This window comes from Argentina anserina, chromosome 7 (assembly GCF_933775445.1).
Source record: "Argentina anserina chromosome 7, drPotAnse1.1, whole genome shotgun sequence".
NCBI classification, from domain to species: Eukaryota; Viridiplantae; Streptophyta; class Magnoliopsida; order Rosales; family Rosaceae; genus Argentina; species Argentina anserina.
In genome coordinates, this window is record NC_065878.1 from 2,647,279 (window position 1) to 2,675,261 (window position 27,983).

A 27,983-nucleotide genomic window follows, 5' to 3' on the forward strand; every position below is an offset into this window, starting at 1 on the left:
TCAAAATTCTAAAGTCGTTAAACACAAAATAATCTCAATAAAATCGAAATCATTTAAGTGCACAGCGGATCATCACTGAGTTATCAATACAACTCAGAAAACCAATTATTACAACCCAAATTTATAATTTACATTACGTAAGTTGGAATGTAATAATCCTCACAATCTCTCACAAAATAGTCACACAAAATCCTCACACAAGTTGGAGGTAAATCACTTCAAGTTCTCTGAGCGGTCCGTCAATTCCCGCTAATCTACACCTGCGGAGTCATCCACTACACCATCGAATTGGTGCACCGGGATTGTAAACACAAACCCGGTAAGCTTTACAGCTCGTATGAGTAAAATCAAAATATAATTCGCATATCAAAATATACGAAAGATCACCAAAACAACAAATATAAATGCCCTCATGAGTCACTCGTCAGCCCATCTGGTTGACCCAAAGAAATATGAAATAAAACGTTCATGAGGAAATTAGGTAACCCTTCTGGTTACCCAATGCATTTATAATACGGGTACCAAGAACGCTGGTACACATCTGTTACCCCTCTCGTAATACACCGTTGATATTGGATAGCCACCCGCTACCCAACATCCAAAATACACCGAGTACCCATGAGCAGATAACCACCCGTTACCTCGCATGCAGTACTAAGGCAGACAGACTAGAGCTCTAACTGTATCGTAACTTTCGCCCGGCCAAAGGCTAGGTTCCGACTTGCCAAACACGTACAATAATCTCACATCATATTGTACCAATCACGTCCGAAGACAAATCAACATTTTAACAATCTCAATGTTAAAAATCACGTACAATAATCTCACATCATATTGTACCACACATCACGTCCGAAGACAAATCACAATTTTTTTAACATTCTCCGTGATAAAATCATGTACAATAATCACTCATCATATTGTACGTTTTAAAACTTTCACGAAATCACCACAATAAAAATCATAACAGTATATTATATAGCAAACTATATACATTCGTATTTATTACCATTTATACAATATATACATAGTCCACTATATCCTATACATGTCATATTTCATAAACACCTGAAGAATTACGTACAATATTCTCACATCATATTGTACCATTCAAATCACATACTCATGCACAATTTTTCGTCACCGAAATGACTATTGTTAATGAATTAATAACAGTACGTAATTTAATGAACTATATATATATATGTACTTATTACCATTATACTGTATATATGTAGTCCACTAAATTATATACATGTTGTAATTCATTTGATAAACACACTTGCAAAAATGTTGAATCACCACGAGGGTAGATTCGTAATTCAGTGAGATTTTACTCACCTTAATGACTTGAGCGTAATTCCACAATTCGCGATGCTAATTCCTTTCCTCGATTTAACGATCACCTTAAAAGAATAAGAAAAGAATTTATAATCGTTTCATAAACCTTTAAATACCAAAACAGTAATAAACGGTTACTGTTCAGCAATTTTCGGTTTTACGAAATTACTGTTCACTGTTACTATTCACGGTTACTGTACAAATATACGATTTATACGTATTTCTGTACGTATAAATAGTATATACATATTTCTGTACGTATATATATTATATACGTATTTCTGTACGTATAACTATTAAATACGTATTTTTGTACGTATAAATATTAATACGTATTTCTGTACGTATTAATATTAGTACGTATTTCTGTACGGATAAATATTAATACGTATTTCTGTACGTATAAATATTAATACGTATTTCTGTACGTATAGATATTATATACGTATTTCTGTACGTATAAATATTAATACGTATTTCTGTACGTATACGTACGATTTAAATGTCAATACAAACTTAGTAAATAAAATTTACTAAATTACCCTTTTACAAATTACTTTTTACATTTACTGAAAGTAATTTATAATTACATTTACCGTAGTAAATAAAAATTACATTTACATTTACCGTACACAGTAAATTACCAAAATACCCCTGTCGGAAAACATTTTCACACCGCCGCACGTGGCGGCGCGTGTGACACACGCGCCACCTCCGGCGGGCCGCGCGTGGGGCCCACGCGCCGACACCCCCAACGGTGCGTATCACGCCACCGCCGCGCCCAATCTCTTCCTCTCCTCCTCCTCTACCTACCTATGGTTCCAAACCGCCCCTAGGCTACCTCACACCCTCCCCACGCGCCGACTAAAGCGGCGGTGTCTCAAAATCACCTCCACCCCGATTCTTCCCCAAATCTTCAACAATCAAACACCAATCCATCCACACACATTACAACATCAATTTGAATGTATTCTTACCCAGATTGGTGCTCCAAATGCGTCAGGAATGGTAGATCGTCGACAAGCTCCTCGCAGGATCTTCAATCGTCGATCCGGCTTCTTGGCGGCGAAAGGAGGCACGGCGTGCTTGCGGGTGGCAGCTGAGGGTCTTGCTGTGTCCTAGAGGATGGCGGTGAAGGTCTGCAGCTTGGAGGCAGCGAGCAAGGCGCGAGGCAGAGGGAGGCTCGGGGGACGAGTGAAGCTCTCGGCAGTGAGGCCGCGCCGCAAGCTCGGTTTGCTTGCGGGGTGCTTGCGAGGCTGTAGGGTGCGGCGGTGCTAGCCACGAAGGGCTGGGGTGGTAGATCGGCGAAAGGAATTCGAAGGGGGAAGGAGAGTCGGGCCGAGAGAGAGAGAGAGAGAGAGAGAGGGAGAACGGCGGAAATGAAGGGTTTCCTGTTATGGAAACCCTAGTTAAAAAAAATTCCTTTTTATACTAGTTTCCAAATCGGAAACTAACTTCCGACGTGAGTAACTTTTACGTACGATGTCCGTTTCGAATGCGTCACATATCTACGAACTCGTATCGACGAGCTCTACAACTTTCATGAAGAAAGTTTTCGCAACCGAGCGACGGAATAAAAGTCGGTATAAACGTTACGGAAATGTAACGTTTTTCAATTTAAACGTTTCGAGAACGTTTTCGTTTCTCGTTTACTAAAGTCGCAACCAATCACATTCATTCTAATTAAAATTCGAAATTTTATAGAATTCAAATCAAACTAACATTGTTTGAATTTTAGGGTTATTACAATCTACCCCCCTTAAAGGAATTTCGTCCCGAAATTCAAACTCACTCAACAAACAATTGTGGATATCTGGTCATCATGTCTGACTCTAGCTCCCAAGATGCATCACCCTCATCATGATAACCCCACAACACCTTGACTAACTCAACCTCTTTCCTCCGAAGCTTCTTTGTGGACCTATCCAAGATACGAACCGGCTCAACCACAAATGTGGCATTTTCCTTCACTTCAATGGTGCCATGATCGATCACATGTGACTTATCTGGTACATACTTCCTCAACATGGAAATGTGGAAGACGTTGTGAACGCCCGACATGCTAGTAGGCAAGGCTAGTCGATAAGCTAGTTCGCCCACCTTCTCAAGTATCTCAAAGGCCCAACATACCTCGGCCAACTTTTCTTTCTTGTCAAATCTCACTATACCCAACTTTGGCCCAACAGATAGGTGATCGACATGGTCTACCTTAAGTGCCTCATAGGGTACCATGCCGATGCTGGAATGGTAACTGTCGTTGTAGGCGAACTCAATCAATCTCAAATGATTTCACAGCTACCTTACAATCCAGCATACGAGCTCTCAACCTATCTGCTGTTACCTTAAACTTCCTCCATCAGACAATTTGTCACATGTCCTAACAATAATAGTTGCAAGTGAGCTACTCAAAATATAATCATCCTCTCAAGATCATCTTATTATAACCATGAAAGTTGTCGTGCATGATACCCGTCCAAGTACCCTATTTGTATCGGTATCACGATAAGGAAATCTTAACTCATCGAGTTCACAACCATCACAGAACACCATCTTGGACTATGAATTACTCTCAAACAGTTCACCAGAGAATCGACTAATATACGCAAAAGGCTGTAGAAAATTCTACCACCACCACAAGAGAGATGCATCACGCATCCTACCCCTCTCATCAAAACTTACCGTCGAAAATCAATTTCAGCTTCTTGCTTCCCTGAGTGGTGTGCCACAATTTACAAGTCAGACCAAGGTGGTATTTATCCCACAACGGTGAAACATGAAAATTAAGTGAATTTACAGCGCAAAATCCTACAAGACCGCGACCGAGATGTACTTTACCCCCTGGTTCATACATGCCTCAAATTCATGACATACGGTCCCACACAAACGCCCCAGTGGCATCATCTAACATATTGATTTCCCCCACCGTCGTAGTACTAATAAGTTCTGCAATTAATTCAACAACAGAAGCTGGTTGTTGGGTCTATTGTCTCCTCAAAATCAACCCAAAAATGGTTGCTACACCACCACTCTAAACAGTTGTTTCTTTACTTTCATTAAGAACTCTCATGGCCGACACATTCGGCCAACATAACTTCTCTGCGAACAGTAATATAATTGACTACTCTTTATCGTAGAATTATCCCTTGTTGAACACTTTAGTCAACTTCACCTTATCCAACAATAAAAATCTGATGCCTAGAGGGAAGAAGAGTATCTAAGTCTTCCCATACTAACACCACTTGCACTTGAAAAGAAAATTTGATTTTCAACCATTTCTTTATCGGTTGGGAGGTGCTTGTCACGAAAATTCGTCAAAACACCATTAAGCTAAGGTCATCTCATACCTTACCTTCAATAGAGTTACTTCACCGCCATTGCGTCTCATTTGGACTTGTGGCATGGTGAAGTTCCAATCCCCAACATCACAATAATTAAATCATGGAAGATCAGTGTTCACATTTAAATGCTCATCTAGCAAATAATTAAATCATATCGCCACCTTGAGATTTCTCCATCACCTTATATTTCTTGCTCACCCAAGAACAATGTGTAACATCAATTATCTATAGCCGAACCAAAACAAGAATGTCACGTCAACAAAATGTGAATCTCATTTCCTGTATTACCACTTATGGACGTATCATACGCCCTACCACTCTGTTACCAATATCCTTAGAGATGCTAGTCACAAAAATTTTCGTTAACCACCTCCAACCTATGGTCTACACATCTTTTACGTGACCATAATCTCAATCTTGTTAGGCTTCAACTTAGATTAGTTGCATAACAAAAATCTAGTCCTCAACATTTAAACACTGAACATCCCTCAACGTAGGGTCAACGCTCTCTATCAAGACTCCTTGACAGTTCTCTGCCCTGATAGGAAACTATATACTCAAACATGTTAGCATTCCAGTATCTGGATCGCTTGTCAAACTCAGAGAGTATTGTAGCCTCTCTAAACTGATTGCACCAGTCATTAAGTCTTTGAATTCATTTGTCCCATCCATACGGCGTCTTCGTTATAGGGGCTATAACACAGTATCTCCTGAAACGTCTCACTTTACTCTGATATCACAACGATGTCTGTGATAGCTACTTCAGATCCACATACTCAACATATGCCATGACTCAAACTCTCATGACATTATCCGCCTCGAGTCAAAGATACGAAACTCTGGTTTCCTGGGTCTACGAATGAACCCACCATGTCAAAACAATCAATCACCGTGTACTGCGTACTCAACCAATCAATTCCTATGATCACATCATAGGTGTGATCCGGAATCACGATCAAATAAGCAGAGAACTCTCCACTTCCAATCACAATAGGACAAGCTTTTCATTGTCTCAAATTCGAGGAACACTCCAAATACGAAGTGACACATAAAGAGTTTCTCATAGATGTAGGAGTCAATCCTACCATCTCCTCTACCGAACTATCACTAATAAGTGTCGATATCATCTTCTTCTCTCTCAGGGTACTCAATCATCTCAAAATAGATTATGATGCACTCGATCCAGTGGTCCACTACCATATGATCCAGGCCTCTATGAAATAAGACGTTGACAGACGATTAAAGTCCTTGATCAACTTAACACACGACTATCGTCGTCTCTAACGACAGCAGCAGGGTCAACCTGTTCTGCCCGTGGAGCAGCCTCCTCCTAAAGGTTCTCCACATTGCGGACTCGGCCTGCAACCCTACCTCGGCTGCGACCTCTCGTCCGTCCTCGGCCATGTTCACGGCCCTTTTTCCAAATTCATCACCATTCAACAATTAACACTCAGTCATACATGTGAAGTCTCGAATTCGACAAAATAGATCCAACCAATATCAATCATGAAATTTCAGAAGAATGTGAATCATCGGAGTATCGTCACAATACTCTCTACAGGACCAAACCATAAGGTATGGCTCCTAACACTCTCGCGTACCCGGCGACATATCAATACCGAGGAGCATGTGATGGGTGCCCGCCTGCAGTCGGATCATCGCTCCCGGATGATATTGATAATCACCAAATACGCCCTTAGGCTCTGATACCAACTGTAACGACCCCAAAATTTCGAGCTTAAAAACTCAAAATTCTAAAGTCGTTAAACACAAAATAATCTCAATAAAATCGAAATCATTTAAGTGCACAGCGGATCATCACTGAGTTATCAATACAACTCAGAAAACCAATTATTACAATCCAAATTTATAATTTACATTACGTAAGTTGGAATGTAATAATCCTCACAATCTCTCACAAAATAGTCACACAAAATCCTCACACAAGCTGGAGGTAAATCACTTCAAGTTCTCTGAGCGGTCCGTCAATTCCCGCTAATCTACACCTGCGGAGTCATCCACTACACCATCGAATTGGTGCACCGGGATTGTAAACACAAACCCGGTAAGCTTTACAGCTCGTATGAGTAAAATCAAAATATAATTCGCATATCAAAATATACGAAAGATCACCAAAACAACAAATATAAATGCCCTCATGAGTCACTCGTCAGCCCATCTGGTTGACCCAAAGAAATATGAAATAAAACGTTCATGAGGAAATTAGGTAACCCTTCTGGTTACCCAATGCATTTATAATACGGGTACCAAGAACGCTGGTACACATCTGTTACCCCTCTCGTAATACACCGTTGATATTGGATAGCCACCCGCTACCCAACATCCAAAATACACCGAGTACCCATGAGCAGATAACCACCCGTTACCTCGCATGCAGTACTAAGGCAGACAGACTAGAGCTCTAACTGTATCGTAACTTTCGCCCGGCCAAAGGCTAGGTTCCGACTTGCCAAACACGTACAATAATCTCACATCATATTGTACCAATCACGTCCGAAGACAAATCAACATTTTAACAATCTCAATGTTAAAAATCACGTACAATAATCTCACATCATATTGTACCACACATCACGTCCGAAGACAAATCACAATTTTTTTAACATTCTCCGTGATAAAATCATGTACAATAATCACTCATCATATTGTACGTTTTAAAACTTTCACGAAATCACCACAATAAAAATCATAACAGTATATTATATAGCAAACTATATACATTCGTATTTATTACCATTTATACAATATATACATAGTCCACTATATCCTATACATGTCATATTTCATAAACACCTGAAGAATTACGTACAATATTCTCACATCATATTGTACCATTCAAATCACATACTCATGCACAATTTTTCGTCACCGAAATGACTATTGTTAATGAATTAATAACAGTACGTAATTTAATGAACTATATATATATATGTACTTATTACCATTATACTGTATATATGTAGTCCACTAAATTATATACATGTTGTAATTCATTTGATAAACACACTTGCAAAAATGTTGAATCACCACGAGGGTAGATTCGTAATTCAGTGAGATTTTACTCACCTTAATGACTTGAGCGTAATTCCACAATTCGCGATGCTAATTCCTTTCCTCGATTTAACGATCACCTTAAAAGAATAAGAAAAGAATTTATAATCGTTTCATAAACCTTTAAATACCAAAACAGTAATAAACGGTTACTGTTCAGCAATTTTCGGTTTTACGAAATTACTGTTCACTGTTACTATTCACGGTTACTGTACAAATATACGATTTATACGTATTTCTGTACGTATAAATAGTATATACATATTTCTGTACGTATATATATTATATACGTATTTCTGTACATATAACTATTAAATACGTATTTTTGTACGTATAAATATTAATACGTATTTCTGTACGTATTAATATTAGTACGTATTTCTGTACGGATAAATATTAATACGTATTTCTGTACGTATAAATATTAATACGTATTTATGTACGTATAGATATTATATACGTATTTCTGTACGTATAAATATTAATACGTATTTCTGTACGTATACGTACGATTTAAATGTCAATACAAACTTAGTAAATAAAATTTACTAAATTACCCTTTTACAAATTACTTTTTACATTTACTGAAAGTAATTTATAATTACATTTACTGAAGGTAAAATTTAATTACATTTACCGTAGTAAATAAAAATTACATTTACATTTACCGTACACAGTAAATTACCAAAATACCCCTGTCGGAAAACATTTTCACACCGCCGCACGTGGCGGCGCGTGTGACACACGCGCCACCTCCGGCGGGCCGCGCGTGGGGCCTACGCGCCGACACCCCCAACGGTGCGTATCACGCCACCGCCGCGCCCAATCTCTTCCTCTCCTCCTCCTCTACCTACCTATGGTTCCAAACCGCCCCTAGGCTACCTCACACCCTCCCCACGCGCCGACTAAAGCGGCGGTGTCTCAAAATCACCTCCACCCCGATTCTTCCCCAAATCTTCAACAATCAAACACCAATCCATCCACACACATTACAACATCAATTTGAATGTATTCTTACCCAGATTGGTGCTCCAAATGCGTCAGGAATGGTAGATCGTCGACAAGCTCCTCGCAGGATCTTCAATCGTCGATCCGGCTTCTTGGCGGCGAAAGGAGGCACGGCGTGCTTGCGGGTGGCAGCTGAGGGTCTTGCTGTGTCCTAGAGGATGGCGGTGAAGGTCTGCAGCTTGGAGGCAGCGAGCAAGGCGCGAGGCAGAGGGAGGCTCGGGGGACGAGTGAAGCTCTCGGCAGTGAGGCCGCGCCGCAAGCTCGGTTTGCTTGCGGGGTGCTTGCGAGGCTGTAGGGTGCGGCGGTGCTAGCCACGAAGGGCTGGGGTGGCAGATCGGCGAAAGGAATTCGAAGGGGGAAGGAGAGTCGGGCCGAGAGAGAGAGAGAGAGAGAGAGAGAGAGAGAGAGGGAGAACGGCGGAAATGAAGGGTTTCCTGTTATGGAAACCCTAGTTAAAAAAAATTCCTTTTTATACTAGTTTCCAAATCGGAAACTAACTTCCGACGTGAGTAACTTTTACGTACGATGTCCGTTTCGAACGCGTCACATATCTACGAACTCGTATCGACGAGCTCTACAACTTTCGTGAAGAAAGTTTTCGCAAACGAGCGACGGAATAAAAGTCGGTATAAACGTTACGGAAATGTAACGTTTTTCAATTTAAACGTTTCGAGAACGTTTTCGTTTCTCGTTTACTAAAGTCGCAACCAATCACATTCATTCTAATTAAAATTCGAAATTTTATAGAATTCAAATCAAACTAACATTGTTTGAATTTTAGGGTTATTACATGCGTGATGTGTGACGCGTTCGAATCGGACATCGGACGTAAAAGTTATTAACGTCGGAAGTTCGTTTCCGATTTTGGAAATAGTATAAAAGGAAGGAGAGGAGATTAAAAATCAGAAAATCAGTTTTTTTTCCAAAAATCAGCTCGGGTACTGTTCACCCGACCCAAAAATCTTCTCCAGCCGATTTCTCCACCATCCGACGTCGCCTCGTGTCGTGCCACCTATCAAACTGACGGGCTCGACGATCTCCATCTTTTGGGCTACGCCTTGCACTCCGGCGACAACCACACACGGTGTAGCAACCGCCGGAAGTTGCTGCTGTGTTGGCGCCGCCTCCTCCGGCCACCATAGCTCGAGATTCTTGGGGGGTTTTGCTTGTCTCAGTCCCAGCAACATTCCCACAAAAGGAATCGAGCCAAATCGAAGTGTAAGTACCCGAATCAAATTTTCAATTTTTAGGGTTTATGAATAGTGCCGAATTTATGTTCTTCGTTGTTTGGACTGTTTAGGCTCGGATTTAGACCTTGGTGTCAACTAGAAAGTTATTGGAAATGTTGTTTAGGTTCTGGTGGTGAAATTTGGTGATGATTGGTGGCGGTCGGTGAACAGTAACGATGCATGAATAGTAACTGTGAATAGTGATCTATAACAGTAACTGTGAACAGTGACGCCACATGAATAGTGCATGTGAATAGTGATTTGAAACAGTAGCTGTGAACAATGCATGGTAAAACAGTAACTGTGAACAGTGTTTTTGGTAAAACAGTGAATAGTACCATGCCGAACAGTGTTTTGGTAAAAAAAACAGTAACAATGAACAGTGTTTCAATAAAACATTGATTAGTAAACATGAACAGTGTTCTGTGAACAATGTTTTATGAACAACATTTAGCTGTGCTGAAATCGTCACTTGATATTTTAAGTATCATTTTCTAAGCATTTATCGTGCTATTAGGTGACTGACAAAACAAGTGAAGAAATTACTTTCAGGGTTGTGGAAGTTGCACGCAGGAAAGAAGGTGAGTAAAATCTCACTTATTTACGAATTGAGCATGTTGATGTGATTTGTACAAATAATGAGTAGATTATTGTACGTGGTTTGACGTTGAGAATTGTTAAAATGTTTTGTCTTCGGACGTGTTTATGAAATATGACATGTATATGATATAATGGATTATATATATTGTATAAATGGTAAATAAGTACATATATATATAGTTTGCTATATTATATACTGTTAGGATTTCATTTGTGAAAATGATCACGGTGGTGATGAGGATTATATGTTGAGCATATTGATGCGATTGGGACAATAATGAGTAGATTATTGTACGTGGTTTTGACGTGGAGAATTGTTAAAACGTTTTGTCTTCGGACGTGTGTATGAAATATGACATGTATATAATAAAGTGGATTATATATATATATATTGTATAAATGGTAAATATGTACATATATATATGTAGTTTGTTATATTATATACTGTTAGGTTTTCGGTTGTGAATTATGATCACAGTGGTGATGAGAATTATATATTGAGTGTGTGATGAAATTTGTACAATAATGAGTAGATTATTGTACGTGTTTATGTCTTCGGACCAGTCTTCGGACGTGTGTGGCATGTCGGAACCTAGCCTTTGGCCTGGCGAAAGTTACGATACAGTTAGAGCTCTAGTCTGTCTGCCTGACATCGGGTAGCGAGGAGGTTGCCCGATTTCGGACTTCGGGTAGCGAGGAGGTTGCCCGAAGTCGGACTTAGGGTAGCGAGGAGGTTGCCCGAAGTCGGACGTGGGGTAGCGAGGAGGTTACCCAATGTCGGGCGTTGGGTAGCGAGGAGGTTGCCCAATGCCAGCGGTGTACTACGTGAGGGGTAACAGAGGTGTACCAGCGCTCATTAGTATCCGTATTATAAATGCATTTGGGTAAACAGAGGGGTTACCCAATTTCTCATGAGTACGTTCATTTCATATTTTTGGGACAACCAGATTGGCCGTCCATTTACTCATGGGTGCATTTATATTTGTTGATTGTGGATTTCCGTATATATTGATATGCGAGTTATATTTTTATTTTACTCATACGAGCTGTAAAGCTTACCGGGTTTGTGTTTACAATCCCGGTGCACCAATTCGATGGTGTAGTGGATAACTCCGCATGTGTGGATTAGCGGGAATTGACGGCTCAGAGAACTTGAAGTTATTTATTTCCAGCTGGAGCGAGGATTTTGTGTGACTATCTTGTGAGGTTGTTGTGAGGATTATACATTTCCATTTGTTATAATGTTGAATTATAATTTGGTTTGTAATAATTGGTGTGACTGAGTTGTATTTTGAACTCAGAGATGATCCGCTGTAGCATTTGAAATGATTTCGATTCGTTGAGATTGTTTGGTGTTTAACGACTTTGAAATTTTAAGTTTTTATGCTCGAAATTTTGGGGTCGTTACGCATAGGATATACCAACTATCTAAGCACTTCCGCACAATACAAAGAAAATAAATGGCACTAAGTAGGTGCAAGCAATGAATAACAGGAAGAACTAAAACATAAAAACGAAAATAAAGAGAAGGAACGAGCACGACATGCAGTCAGGACAAAAGCCGAACATATCGTCGAGATAAACATGTACAGTCTCTAAACCCTAACCAAGGAAAACTACTCAATTAAGGTACCCTACAGTCTCCTTTGTTCACCTTACAAACCAACATATTCCAATTTTACCATTTATATAATTCAAAGAAAAAAAAAGTAAAAAATATATTTTAAAAAAGCCTAATTGAAAAAAAGGGTTTTGACCAAATGCACAAAATCAACAACAAAAATTACCCAAACCAATTCTACTATCTCATTCCAATGATTAATAAAGAAAGACAGACTTACCCTCCCTCTAATTCAACTACCCAAGGGAAACATCTCTCTCCCCGACCTCACCGATTTCTCACTCGGTTTCTCACCCCTTTCAGAGGGTCTCTCTCTCTCTCTCTCTCTCTCTCTCTCTCATTTGAGCGACGACACCGGACACTGCCGCCTCTGCCTCAATGAAGTCGGTGTCGCCTAGTTAGCCCTTCCCCACCGCTGAAGCTTTGTAAGATAGCTTGGATCTCCTAGTTCTCTCTCTCTCTCTCTGCGACTCCCTCACTACCTCCATGGTTCCACCCTAATTTTCTTCACATCTATGGCACCACCACCTCCATGGCCAGAAAAAAGAAAGCATCAAGGAGCCGAGTTTAACTCCGACGAGAAGCTTCAAGTTCCCATGTTGACTCCCTCAGATATGTATCTTTGTAATATGAACGTCGACTTGCGTCGATCCTTGCTTTTCCTCTCCCCATTAATTCAGAGGCAGCAAGTCGAGGACTCGAGGGTAGGTTGTTTTTTTCGATGATATGAGGGTGGGTAGTTGAAGAGTTCACATCAAAATATAGAAGAACGAAGATGAAAGGAGTGGGGAAGAAGAAAAAGTTTGATTATTGGTGTGTAAGGGAAATGAGCAAGTAAAGCAACCGTGATGTCATGAATGGTTACTGGGGTTAGTAACATGGTTACTAGGGGTTAGATTATGATTACTGAGGTTCAGTAATTTATTATTATAGGTTATTAGAGATCAATAATTTATTGTTAGATAGGTGACCGGATTTGTAATTTCGGCAATTAATGATCGGATTTCCGATCCTGACAACCGATGACTCGAAATTTATTACAGGTTACTATGGGTCAATAATTTATTCCGACGATTAGTGATCAGAGTTAGGCGAAATTCCAGCCTAATGTTCTCTCTTATCAACTTTCTCTTTCTATGATTGTTTTCATTATGTGAGAGTAAAATAGACTAAATATATATATATATATATAATAGTTTTTATAGTAATTTGGCAAATGTTTTGTTACCTTGTGTTGAAATATGCGCATTTTAGAATTTTTCATTGAAATGAACAAAAATGGGGCCAAATTTGTATTATATGGACATTTTTAACCTACGATCTCTATTTATCCCATCCTCCTCCTAACGGCGTAACCTAACCTAGATCTCCTCTTGATTTCTTTGATTTGACCTGTTTTTTAGTTCAAACAATTGTGATCCTGTGAAGATGGCTAATGACTAGAAGATGCTTTGAAAAGGCTATGGTGATTAGTAAATCGGTGATCATCATGAGTGTAGTAAAACCAAAAATTGGTGGTGGTTGTGGTGACGTCAAGCTTTAATTTTCATATGTGAGCTGCTTCTATTTCGTTATTTTACAATGCTTCTCATTAATATTTTTATTTTAAGAATAAAAGTGGAAAATTAGAATTCAAAATATGAATGTAGGGTGAACTAAGAAGATAGTAGGCTGCAAATAGCGGCACCCCTGGATTTATTGATATAAAACTAAAATTGTTCGTTGCTTCATGTAGCAATAAATGAGTGTCATCATTCAATCTGGTGATTAAAGGCTTTCAGATGATAGTAATGAAGTGGCTTATTCCAAATGAAAGCGAAATTATATATTGTACGTGTGCGTGTGTTATTAATAATTAGGAACCATTTCTTTTAGAGCAAATACACTCATTTTAGATGGGTTGAACTAATTTTCAACCCAAGTTGATATACTATTCATCTAACTCGTCATGGTCCTTAGCTCGACAATATAGCATGAGTGCAATATGAACACCAATGACTTTTAACCTCTAAAAAAGATTGTTATTCAATGGTTAAAACCAATATGGTCCATGAATTTACGAGTAAGTGGCCACGCGTATCAATTGATCTAGAGTCTAGACTAATAGGTGGGTTGAGAATTAACCCATGAATTGGTTGAGTTAGGTAGGCTCCACATAGGATCCACGTTTTCTAGAGAAAATGCCTCTACAAATTGCAGAATCTGGCGAATGGTGAAGGTAGAAGACAACGGAGCAATGACGCGTTTTATTTCTTTTGATGTTCTCTGTTTTTTTTGTCCAAAATGACGTAGTTTTGGGCTTCTCATTAATATATTTAGTGCCAAAACGGTTTCTTTATACCAAAAAAAACACGCGCAAGTTAATAAAAAGAACTCCTGTGTAGTTTAGTTATCTGTTTATCTTCCACAATCCCCCATCTTCTTTGATCTCAATTCCCAAAAACAAAACACCCTTTCTCAACTTTGATCTGGTAGGGGCGGCCCCACGTGTGGGCAAACCTAGGCAGAAGCATGTCACGCCCCCAAAATTTTGAGTATGAAACTCAAATTTCGAAGTCATGAAAAACGCTAAAACAAATCTCAATTTTGCATGAGCACTTTCATTTTAATGTCACAATGGATCATTACTGAGTTCACAATACAACTCAGATAAACCAATTATTACAAACCAAATTATAATTCAACGATACATCAAATGAAAATGTAATAATCCTCACAAATTCTCACACAAATCCACAATAAATCCTCACCACAAGTTGAAAAATGAACGACTTCGAGTCTTCAGAGTTGTCCTTCGATTCTCACTAATCGACACCTGCAGAATTATCCCCTACACAATCGTATTGGTGCACCAGGATTGTAAACACAAACCCGGTAAGCTTTACAGCTCGTATGAGCAAAATAAAAATATAACTCGCATATCAATATATACGAAAATTCACAAATCAACAAATATAAATGCACTCATGAGTTAATGGACGACCCATCTGGTTATCCCGAAAATATGAAAATGAAAGTGCTCATGAGAAATTAGGCAACCCCTCTGTTTACCCAAATACATTTATAATACGGGTACTAATGAACGCTGGTACACCTCTGTTACCCCTCACGTAGTACACCGCTGACATTGGGCAACCTCATGCTACCCAACATCTAAAAAAATATGAGTACTCATGAGCCGATAACCCATCTGTTACCTCACATGCAGTACTCCGGCAGACAGACTAGAGCTCTAACTATATCATAACTTTCGCCCGGCCAAAGGCTAGGTTCCGACATGCCAAACACGTCCGAAGACAAAACTCGTCCGAAGACATCAAATCATGTCCGAAGACAGCTCGTCCGAAGACATCAAATCACGCCCGAAGACAAAACGTTTTAACAAACTCCATATTAAAACCACATACAATAATCATCGCCTCATATTGTATAATTAAATCGACATGCTCAATATATAATCTCATCATTAAAATAAATATATTCACAATGAAATCGTGACAGTAAATAATATAGCAAACTATATATATGTACTTATTTACCATTAATACGAATATATATATATATTCCACTATATCAAATACATGTCATAGTACATTCTTTTAAACTTTTGCATAATCTTGAATTTCCGCAAAGGTAGAATCGTAAATAAGTGAGATTTTACTCACCTTATAATCTCGTGCGTAATTCCACAATTTCCGAAAGTAATTCATTTCCTGGATTTATCGATCACCTTGAACAGCTATGAAAAGAATTTAGAATCGTTACGTAAACCTTTAAATGCCAAAACAGTAATAATATGTTACTGTTCAGCAATTTCTGGTTTTACGAATTATTGTTCACGTATTTACTGTACAAATATATATTAATTACGTATTTCTTACACATACCCATTAATTATGTATTTATGTACAAATACATAGTAATTACGTATTTATGTACAAATACATACTGTTTACGTATTTTTGTACGTATGAATACTATTCAAATGTAAATATTGTCTTAGTAAATATTAATTACACATTTACCCTTTTGAATTGACTTTTTTACATTTACTGAAAGTAATTTATATTTACATTTACCGTACGTAAAATAAATTTACATTTACAGTACGTAAATCAGCTTTTTACATTCACCGTCGTAAAAATAAATTTTACAAATTACTGTGTCGAATCATTGTTCACGCGCTGCCGCACGTGGCGGCACGTGGGGTACACGCGCCACCTCCGGCAGGCCGCGCGTGGCGCTCACGCGCCACTCACTGTGGCAGCGCGTGGGGCACACCCGCCGAGCCTAAGGCCGGCGCGTAGCACGCGACCGCCACCCCATTTCTCCCCCTCTCCTCCTCTATCCCTGCACGGCCCAAGGCCGCCTCTAGACCACCTCATGCACTCACACGCGCTGCCTAAGGCGGCGGTGCTCAACTCTCCACCTACACCACACAATCACACACAACAATCAATTTCATCAATTTCATCAACAATCACACACATCAGTGGCGGTGGAGGCTTTGATTCGTCGTCGGTGATGCTTGAGAGGCTGGAGACGTCGATTCGAGCGTGTGCGGTGATGCGAGGCTCGGCGAGCTTGAGGTTTGCAGCGGAGGGTCACGCGATGCTCCAGGACCGGCGGTGAGGGACACGGCGCCTTGGAGGCAGATATCGCGGTGCAATGCAGAGGGAGGCTTGCGAGCTCGGGGTTTGGAGAGGAGAGTCGCGCGATCCTACTGAGCTAGACGGTGCGAGCCACGGAAGGCTGAACGGCGAGATCGCCGGTGGAGGGTCGTTCGGTGGGAAGGAGGGCTCGAGGGAAGAGAGAGAGATGAGAGTGAGGCGCGGGTTTGGGGGGAGAAGAGGGTTTCCGAAAATAGAAACCCTACTTCTGATAAGTTTCCTTTTATACCCCTTTCTAAATCGGAAAACTAACTTTCATCGTTAATAACTTTTACGTACGACGTCCGATTCGAACGCGTGACGCGTCCACGAACTCGTATCGACTAACTATACCACTGTCATGAAGAAAGTTTTCTCAAACGAGCGACAGAATAAAAGTCGATCCTTACATCGCGAAAACGTAATGTTTTTCTAAATAAACGTTCCGAGAACGTTTCCGTTTTCGTTTCGTAATGTCGTAAACAATCCAAATCTCATTTAATGAATTTCACAACTTATAGAAATTAAACAAACCAAACATCGTTCCGAAAAATCAGGTTATTACATTCTACCCCCCTTAAAGGAATTTCGTCCCGAAATTCAAGTTCACTCAACAAACAACTTTGGATATCTGGTCTTCATGTCCGACTCTAGCTCCCAAGATGCATCACCCTCATCATGGTGACTCCACAATACCTTGACTAGCTCTACTTCTTTCCTCCGAAGCTTCTTTGTGGATCTATCCAGAATACGAACGGGCTCGAAAACAAAAGTAGCATTTTCCTTCACCTCAATGGTGCTATGATCGATCACATGTGACTCATCTGGTACATACTTCCGACATGCTAGTAGGCAAGGCTAGTCGATATGCTAGTTCTCCCACCTTCTCAAGGATCTCAAAGGGCCCAACATACCTCGGAGCCAACTTTCCTTTCTTGCCAAATCTCACTACACCCCTCATAGGTGAAGCTTTTAAGAACACATGATCCCCGATCTCAAATTCCACATGTCTCATCTTTAAGTCTTCATAGCTCTTCTGTCTACTCTAGGCGGTCCGGATTCTATCTCGAATGATCGAGATCTTCTCTGTGGTTTCCTGCACCACCTCTGGACCCATCAGTGCTACATCGCCTACTTCGGCCCAACAGATCGGTGATTGACATGGTCTACCATAAAGAGCCTTATAAGGTGCCACACCGATGCTAGAATGGTAACTGTTGTTGTAGGCAAACTCAATCAATCTCAAATGATCTTCCCAGCTACCTTTGAAATCCAGCACACAAGATCTCAACATATCCTCCATCACCTGATTCACTCTTTCCGTCTGTCCATGAGTCTGAGGATGAAAAGCAGTACTCATATCCAAGGTAGTACCCATTGCCTTCTGTAAACCCTCCCAGAACTTCGAAGTAAACCGTGCATCTCAATCAGAAACAATAGAAACTGGAGCTCCATGAAGTCTCACTACCTCATCCACATATAGTTTCCCTAGCACGTCCACTGAGTACTTCATTGACACTGGAAGAAAATGAGCCGACTTCGTCAACCGATCGACAATCACCCATATAGCATCATGACCCTTCTTGGATCTAGGCAGCCCAGTCACAAAATCCATAGATATCTGCTCCCACTTCCAAAGAGGAATAGTCAATGGCTTCAACATGCCAGCTGGTCGCTGATGTTATGCTTTTACTTGCTGACACGTAAGGCACTTCGACACAAACTCCGCTACATCTTTCTTCATACCGTTCCACCAGAATTGCCTGCATAGGTCCTTGTACATCTTGGTGTTCCCTGGATGGACGGTATAACGTGATCGATGTGTTGTACGAAAGACCTCCTCCTTGAGATCATCACAATCTGGGACACACAATCTTGCCCCAAACCTCAACCCTCCTTCGGGTCCAACTCTCCACTCGGAAGGACACTCATCAAGCGTATCCGCTACAAGATCTGCCAACTTAGCTTGTCATAATTTATCTTGCGCCTGACCCTGTATGATCCTCGTGATCAATGTGGGTTGCACCATGACACTACCAAGAAAAACACTTGGTTCTCCTCCCGATGGTACCAAGTCGAACTCTGATGCAGTTTCGAGCATGAACCATTCCTGAACCATAAGTGAAGCTACCACACCTCTCAGTTTCCTGCTCAAAGCATCAGCCACCACATTTGCCTTTCCCGGGTGAAATTCCAATGTGAAGTCATAATCCTTGAGGAGTTCCATCCATCTCCTCTGCCTCATATTCAGTTCCTTCTATGAGAATAAATACTTCAAACTCTTATGATGTGAAAAGAGTTGAAACTTCTCACCATATAGGTAATGTCTCCAAATCTTCAGAGCAAACACAACTGCCACAAGCTCTAGGTCGTGAGTGGGGTAGTTCTTCTCATGAATCTTCAACTGTCTAGAGCCATATGCAACGACTCCTTCATGCTGCATCAACACACAATCCAAACCTTGGAGCGAAGCATGACTATAAATGACATAACTGTCCCCACCTGAAGGAATCGTCAACACTGGAGCTGTGGTTAAACTGTTCTTTAGTTTGTTGAATGTTTCCTCACAAGCTTCTGTCCACACAAAATGAACATATTTATTGGTCAACTTGGTCAAAGAAGATGCAATACTAGAAAACCATTCGATAAATCTCCTGTAGTAACCTGCTAAACCAAGGAAACTACAAATTTCTGTAGGGTTCTTTGGGCGACTCCAATTCTTTACTGCCTCTACCTTTGACGGGTCCACTAGCACTCCATCTTTAGAAACGACATGACCGAGAAACTTGACCTCTTCTTTTCAGAACTCACACTTCTCGAGTTTGGCATACAATTTTGCTTCCTTCAAGGTCTGCAACACTGTTCTCAGATGCACTACATGCTCTTCCTGTGACTTAGAGTATATCAGAATGTCATCCACAAATACTACCACAAACTCGTCCAAGTGCGGGCTAAAGACTTGGTTCATCAAACTCATAAAGATAGCTGGTGCATTTGTTAGACCAAATGGCATGACAACAAACTCATAATGTGCATACCGGGTCCTGAAGGCTGTCTTCGATATATCTTCTTCCTTCACCCTGAGTTGATGATAACCGGATCTCAAATCAATCTTAGAGAACACCGTTGCACCTTTAAGCTGATCGAAAAAATCATCAATCCTAGGTAAAGGATACCTATTCTTGATGGTCACCTTGTTCAGCTCCTTGTAGTCCAGACATAACCGCAGAGAACCGTCTTTCTTTTTCACAAACAAAACCGGTGCTCCCCAAGGTGAAACACTAGGTCTAATGAACCCTTGATCCAATAGCTCATCGATCTGCACCTTCAACTCCTTAAGTTCGTTTTGCCCCATTCTATAGGGCACCTTTGACACAAGTGTCGTACCAGGTACTACATCAATGCAGAAATCTACTACTCTTCGAGGAGGTAGCCCTGGTATCTCTTGGAACACCTCACTGAACTCAGATACTACCTCAATGTCTGCAATAGTTACTTTCTGATCCACCGATTCCACATGTGCCAAAACTCTTGATCTCATGGCATTATCTGACTTGAGGCAACGATAATGAAACACTGGCTCTCCGGGTTTATGAAAGGACACTACCATGTCAAAACAATCAATCACCGCATGCTGCGGTCTCAACCAATCAATTCCGAAGATCACAGCATAGGTGTGGTCCGAATCACAATCAATGAAGTAGAGAACTCTCTACTTCCAATCACAATCGGACAAGCCTTGCAGATTGTCTCTAACTCAAGGGACACTCCAAGGGGTGAAGTAACACATAAAGCGTTCCCAAGAGATGTAGGAATCAATCCTAGCATCTCTACTACCGAACTAGCAATAAATGAATGTGATGCTCCCGTATCAAACAGTACTCTACCAAGATAGTCAAAAAGTGATAATGTACCTTCCACTCATGTGTCTCGCTGACCCACTGCAAACACCCTAGCTTGACCCGCTGGTAGATGTCTCTGTGGACGTTCATGTCTACCCTGAAGGGGTCGGGTACAATATCTAGCCATGTGTCCCACTTGCCCGCAACTGTAGCAGCCTGCTCTCTTCGGTTTCGGACATGCTGTGGCGTAATGCCCCATTTCGTTGCAGCCAAAACACCTCACCGATGCCAATGGTCTAACTGGTGCAGTCTTGATAGATGGAGGTGCTGCCTTTGCTGGAATCTGGTAGTAGGATCTTGGCCTCTTCCATGACCTACCCGTCGGCCCTGAGTGCTCGCTGCCTGAACAGATTGCCTTGCATTTTCCCTTTGCATCTCTACCTCCCACATCTCCTGCTCGAGTCTTATCTGCCTGTTCCAAGCTCATGGCACTCTCAAACATCAACTCCTTGGTAGACAGACAAAGAGCTGATATGATGGTCTTGTACTCATGTTTCAGCCCTCGTAGATACTTCTGAGCTAAGGAGGTCGCACCCATAGGCCTGACATACCGGTACAGCTGCAAGAAACTCAAGCTCTAAGTTCTCCTGTACTGAGCCTGGAAAGTACTTCTCTCGAAAAAGAGCCGTGAAACCATCCCATGTGAATGTAGACACATCCACTGTCTGTCTCATGCTCTTCCACCAGTCTAGAGCATCATCTTTTAGAAAGAATGTAGCTATCTTTCTCTTCTCTATCTCTGAGCACTCTATCATCTCAAAATAAGTCTCCAAACCCTCGATCCAATGGTCAGCTACCATATGATCTAATCCTCCATGAAAGGACGGCGCTGACAGTCCACTGATGTCCTTGATCAGCTTTAACACTCGACCATCATCTCTAACAGTAGTAGCAGACTCAACCTGTTCTTCCTGTGGAGCAGCCTCCTCATAAAGGTTCTCCACGTTGCGGACTTGGCCTGCGGCCCTACCTCGACCTCGGCCTCTCGCCCGTCCTCGGCCCTTATCCGAATTCATCACCTTCAAACAATGAAACACTTAGTCAATATAAGTGAAGTCTCGAATTCAACCAAATAGATCTAACAGATATCAAAGTGAGGTTTCAGTATAAGGTGAATCATCGAAGTATCATCAAGATACTCCCTAAAGGACCAAACACTCTCGCGTACCCGGCGACATATCAATACCGAGGAGCATGTGATGGGTGCCCGCTGCAGTCGGATCATCGCTCCCGGATGATATTGATAATCGTCAAATACGCATTTAGGCTCTGATACCAACTGTCACGACCCCAAAATTTCGAGTATGAAACTCAAATTTCGAAGTCATGAAAAACGCTAAAACAAATCTCAATAAATAGAAATCGTTTTAATGTCACAGTGGATCATTACTGAGTTCACAATACAATTCAGATAAACCAATTATTACAAACCAAATTATAATTCAACGATACATCAAATGAAAATGTAATAATCCTCACAAATTCTCACACAAATCCACAATAAATCCTCACCACAAGCTGAAAAATGAACGACTTCGAGTCTTCAGAGTTGTCCTTCGATTCTCACTAATCGACACCTGCGGAATTATCTCATACACTATCGTATTGGTGCACCGGGATTGTAAACACAAACCCGGTAAGCTTTACAACTCGTATGAGTAAAATAAAAATATAACTCACATATCAATATATACGAAAATTCACAAATCAACAAATATAAATGCACTCATGAGTTAATGGACAGCCCATCTGGTTGTCCCGAAAATATGAAAATGAAAGTGCTCATGAGAAATTGGGCAACCCCTATGTTTACCCAAATACATTTATAATACGGGTACTAATGAACGCTGGTACACCTCTGTTACGCCTCACGTAGTACACCGCCGACATTGGGCAACCTCCTGCTACCCAACATCCAAAAATATATGAGTACTCATGAGCCGATAACCCATCTGTTACCTCACCTGCAGTACTCTGGCAGACAGACTAGAGCTCTAACTGTATCGTAACTTTCGTCCAGCCAAAGGCTAGGTTCCGACATGCCAAATCACGTCTGAAGACATCAAATCACGTCCGAAGACACAGCTCGTCCGAAGACATCAAATCACGTCCGAAGACAAAACGTTTTAACAAACTCCATGTTAAAACCACATACAATAATCATCACCTCATATTGTACAATTAAATCGACATGCTCAATATATAATCTCATCATTAAAATGAATATATTCACAATGAATTCATGACAGTAAATAATATAGCAAACTATATATATGTACTTATTTACCATTAATACGAATATATATATTCCACTATATCAAATACATGTCATAGTACATTCTTTTAAACTTTTGCATAATCTTGAATCTCCGCAAGGGTAGATTCGTAAATAAGTGAGATTTTACTCACCTTATAATCTCGTGCGTAATTCCACAATTTCTGAAAGTAATTCATTTCCTTGATTTATCGATCACCTTGAACAGATAAGAAAAGAATTTAGAATCGTTACGTAAACCTTTAAATGCCAAAACAGTAATAATATGTTATTGTTCAGCAATTTCTGGTTTTACGAATTACTGTTCACGTATTTCTGTACAAATACCCATTAATTACGTATTTATGTACAAATACATATTGTTTACGTATTTCTGTACAAATACATACTGCTTGTGGAGGGTCGTTCGGAGGGAGGGAGAGCTCGAGGGAAGAGAGAGAGATGAGAGGGAGGCGCGGGTTTGGGGAGAGAAGAGGGTTTCCGAAAATGGAAACCCTACTTCTGATAAGTTTCCTTTTATACCCTTTTCTAAATCGGAAAACTAACTTTCATCGTTAATAACTTTTACGTACGACGTCCGATTCGAACGCGTGACGCGTCTAAAAACTCGTATTGACTAGCTCTACAACTTTCGTGAAGAAAGTTTTCTCAAATGAGCGACGGAATAAAAGTCGATCCTTACGTTGCGAAAACGTAACGTTTTTCTAAATAAACGTTCCGAGAACGTTTCTGTTTTCGTTTCGTAATGTCGTAAACAATCCAAATCTCATTGAATGAATTTCACAACTTATAGAAATTAAACAAACCAAATATCGTTCCAAAAAATCGGGTTATTACAAAGCAACTAGGCGTAGAGTGGAAGTTTTTTTGGAGAAAAATGCCTCTACAAATTGCAGATATGGCAAATGATAAAGGTAGAAGACAACGGTGCAATGACGCGTTTTATTTCTTCTGTTGTTCTCTGCTTTTTGCCCAAAATGACGTAGTTTTGGGCTTCTCATTAATATATTTAGTGCCAAAACGGCGTCGTTTTACAACAACAAAAAACACATGGAAGTTAATAAAAATAACTCATGTGTAGTTTGGCTATTTGTTTATCTTCCACAATCCCCGTCTTCTCAGATCTCAATTTGATCTCTCCCCCCCCACCCCCCCCCCCCCCCAAGGCCCTAAGAGAACATTGAATTCATATAAGTATTTGATTCAATGCACTTTATTCAAATCGGTGTATTTTGTCATTTTTTTTCTAAGGGTTATTTGAATGTTTAGTATCATGTAAAATTGTTGCCTCAAATTTATGTGTTTTATAAATTTGATTGAAGATGTGAAATTTAGTTTTATAGTGTAGATGTATAGTGTTACATGGAATCCTAAATTGTCATTATAACAATAGTTTGCAGGAGTATATTACATGAAACCCTAGTGAAGATTTTTTTTTAATGGAGGTACATTACATTTTTTTAGTGACAAGTAATTTTTGCCTTGCTGACAAAATTTTCTGGATCCACCACTGTGCTGAATGCCATATGGTCTATGGATTCTTGAACTCACTTAGTTTAATACGAGGTGAATATATAGATCGATCGTACATTCGTACGTACGTATGAAAAGAATACGGAGTGAGTAGTAGTGCAACATGTCAGAGGGTGAACAGTAGGCTAGCTTTGCCATACTAGAAAAGCCCTTTGTCGCAAGTTATTTACAACAACCTAGGGTTTACCGGAACGGTGATCCACATTAATATAGTTACTTCCTATCCAGGTACTTCATTTTTTTCATGATCATGGCAGATCGATCAACATCTTTACTCTCGGTCGAGGCTACTCAACCTTGTAGTTATACCAATCGATGATTCAGTTATCTGGTTGGAATTCTCGAAATGGCCGGCGATCATCACTATGACAGTTGAATAGAGTACATTAGTACGTAGCTACCAATTAATTAAACTTAAAACCAGGCTCGGGCTTATTGCTGGGCAGCCTTGGCCTACGCCCAGGCACCACATTGTTGGGGCACCAACTTTCTACATATAAAATATAAAATGTGACCAATTACACATAAGGGTAATTCATAACTCATATTTTTAATTAAAGACACTCATATATTTTTTCTCACATAAGACCATTTATCATAAAAGGGCTTCCACTATAGACATTAAGTTGAATGAAATTATAGACTGTCACTAGAGTTCTAAAAACACTCAAATATTCTCTCCTCCCTAGCTAGGTCTCCGACAAGGTCTCCAATGACTTTCTACCGGTTTCGGCGAGGTCATGGCTGGCTCCGGCAAGGTCCCGGTTACTTCTGGCCGACTCCAGCGAGGTTCCGTCAAACACTTGTCGGCTCCGGCGAGGTTCCGGAAACTTCCACATGATTCCAGCAAACTTTGATAATGACACAAAAGATATTATTCATGTTTACCAAAGCTACTAAGAAGCAGAACAAAAACTACTACCAACAACAAACAAAGCTTGTAACGACCCCAAAATTTCGAGCTTAAAAACTCAAAATTTCAAAGTCGTTAAACACCAAACAATTTCAACGAATCGAAATCATTTAAAATGCCACAGCGGATCATCTCTGAATTCAAAATACAACTCAGTTAAACCGATTATTACAACCCAAATTATAATTCAATATTATAACAAATGGAATTGCGAAATCCTCACTACAAACTCACAAGATAGTCACACAAAATCCTCACACAAGCTGGAGATAAATAACTTCAAGTCCTCCGAGCGGTCCGTCAATTCCCGCTAATCCACACCTGCGGAGTTATCCACTACACCATCGAATTGGTGCACCGGGATTGTAAACACAAACCCGGTAAGCTTTACAGCTCGTATGAGTAAAATGAAAATATATAACTCGCATATCAATATATACGAAAATCCAGAAATCAAACAAATATAAATGCACTCATGAGTCAATAGACGGCCCATCTGGTCGTCCCAAAGAAATATGAAATAAAACGCTCATGAGAAATTAAGTAACCCTTCTGGTTACCCAAATGCATTTATATTACGGGTACCAAGAACGCTGGTACACATCTGTTACCCCTCTCGTAATACACCGCCGATATTGGATAGCCACCCGCTACCCAACATCCAAAACAATCTGAGTACCCATGAGCAGATTACCACCCGTTACCTCACATGCAGTACTAAGGCAGACAGACTAGAGCTCTAACTGTATCGTAACTTTCACCCGGCCAAAGGCTAGGTTCCGACTTGCCAAACACGTACAATAATCTCACATCATATTGTACCAAATCACGTCCGAAGACAAATCAACATTTTAACAATCTCAATGTTAAAATCACGTACAATCATCTCACATCATATTGTACCAAAAATCATGTCCGAAGACAAATCAACATTTTAACAATCTCAATGTTAAAATCACGTACAATAATCTCACATCATATTGTACGAAAAATCATGTCCGAAGACAAATCAACATTTTAACAATCTCAATGTTAAAATCACGTACAATAATCTCACATCATATTGTACCAAAAATCATGTCCGAAGACAAATCAACATTTTAACAATCTCAATGTTAAAATCACGTACAATAATCTCACATCATATTGTACAAATCAAAATCACATGCTCGATATATAAATCTCGTCATTGAAATGACATAAATCACGATAAAATCATAACAGTATATTATATAGCAAACTATATATATATGTACATATTTATCATTTATACAATATATATATAATCCATTATATCATATACATGTCATATTTCATAAACACGTCCGAAGACAAAAAAACTCGTCCGAAGACAAAACATTTTAACAAACTCATGTTAAAACCACGTACAATAATCACACCTCATATTGTACAAAAATCAAATCACATGTTCAATATTTAATTCTCGTCATTCGAAATGACCAATTCCAATGAATTCATAACAGTATATAATATAGCAAACTATATATATATGTACTTATTACCATTTATACGATATATAAGTAATCCACTATATTGTATACGTGTCGTAATTCAATATTAAAAACTCTTGCAAAATCTTGAATCACCGCAAGGGTAGATTCGTAAACATGTGAGATTTTACTCACCTTCTTTCCTGCGTGCAACTTCCACGACCCTGAAAGTAATTTCCTCACTCGTTTCGTCAGTCACCTAATAGCACGATAAATGCTTAGAAAATGATACTTAAAATATCAGGTGACGAGTTCAGCACAGCTAAATGTTGTTCATAAAACAATGTTCACGGAACACTGTTCATGTTTACTAATCACTGTTTTTACTAAACCACTGTTCACAGTTACTGTTTTACCATAACACTGTTCAAAGTTACTGTTTACCATGACACTGTTCACATGTACTGTTACAGATCACTAGTCACAGTTACTATTCATTCGGCGTTACTGTTCACCGACCGCCACCAATCATCACCAAATTTCACCACCACAACCTAAACAACATTTCCAACAACTTCCTAGTTGACACCAAGGTCTAAATCCGAATCTAAACAGTCCAAACAACGAAGAACATGAAATCGGCACTATTCACAAACCCTAGAAATTGAAATTTTGATTCGGGTACTTACACTTCGATTTGGCTCGATTCCTTTTGTGGGAATGTTGCTGGGACTGAGACAAGCAAAACCCCCCAAGAATCTCGAGCCATGGTGGCCGGAGGAGGCGGCGCCGCCACAGCAGTAACTTCCGGCGGTTGCTACACCGTGTGTGGTTGTCGCCGGAGTGCAAGGCGTAGCCCAAAAGATGGAGCTCGTCGAGCCCGTCAGTTTGATAGGTGGCACGACACGAGGCGACGTCGGATGGTGGAGAAATCGGCCGGAGAAGGTTTTTGGGTCGGGTGAACAGTGCCCGAGCTCGGGTGAACAGTACCCGAGCTGATTTTTAGAAAAATCTGATTTTCTGATTTTTAATTTCCTCTCCTTCCTTTTAT

The 27,983-nt window shown here is 40.1% G+C and overlaps 1 long non-coding RNA gene across 3 annotated transcripts; it reads right to left on the reverse strand.

Moving 5' to 3' along the window:
• Nucleotides 1-205: 205 nt before the first annotated feature.
• Nucleotides 206-27,926, reverse strand: LOC126801820 (uncharacterized). Of its 3 annotated transcripts, none has more exons than XR_007672880.1 (3): nt 27,622-27,926; nt 27,128-27,191; nt 206-275 (listed from the first exon to the last, which is right to left on the reverse strand). It is a non-coding gene; the product is annotated as an uncharacterized LOC126801820 (long non-coding RNA). The 3 variants fall into 3 exon arrangements; XR_007672879.1 differs by lacking the exon at nt 206-275 and adding an exon at nt 6,582-6,700; XR_007672878.1 differs by lacking the exon at nt 206-275 and adding an exon at nt 25,755-25,817.
• Between the last annotated feature and the right edge of the window lie 57 nt (nt 27,927-27,983).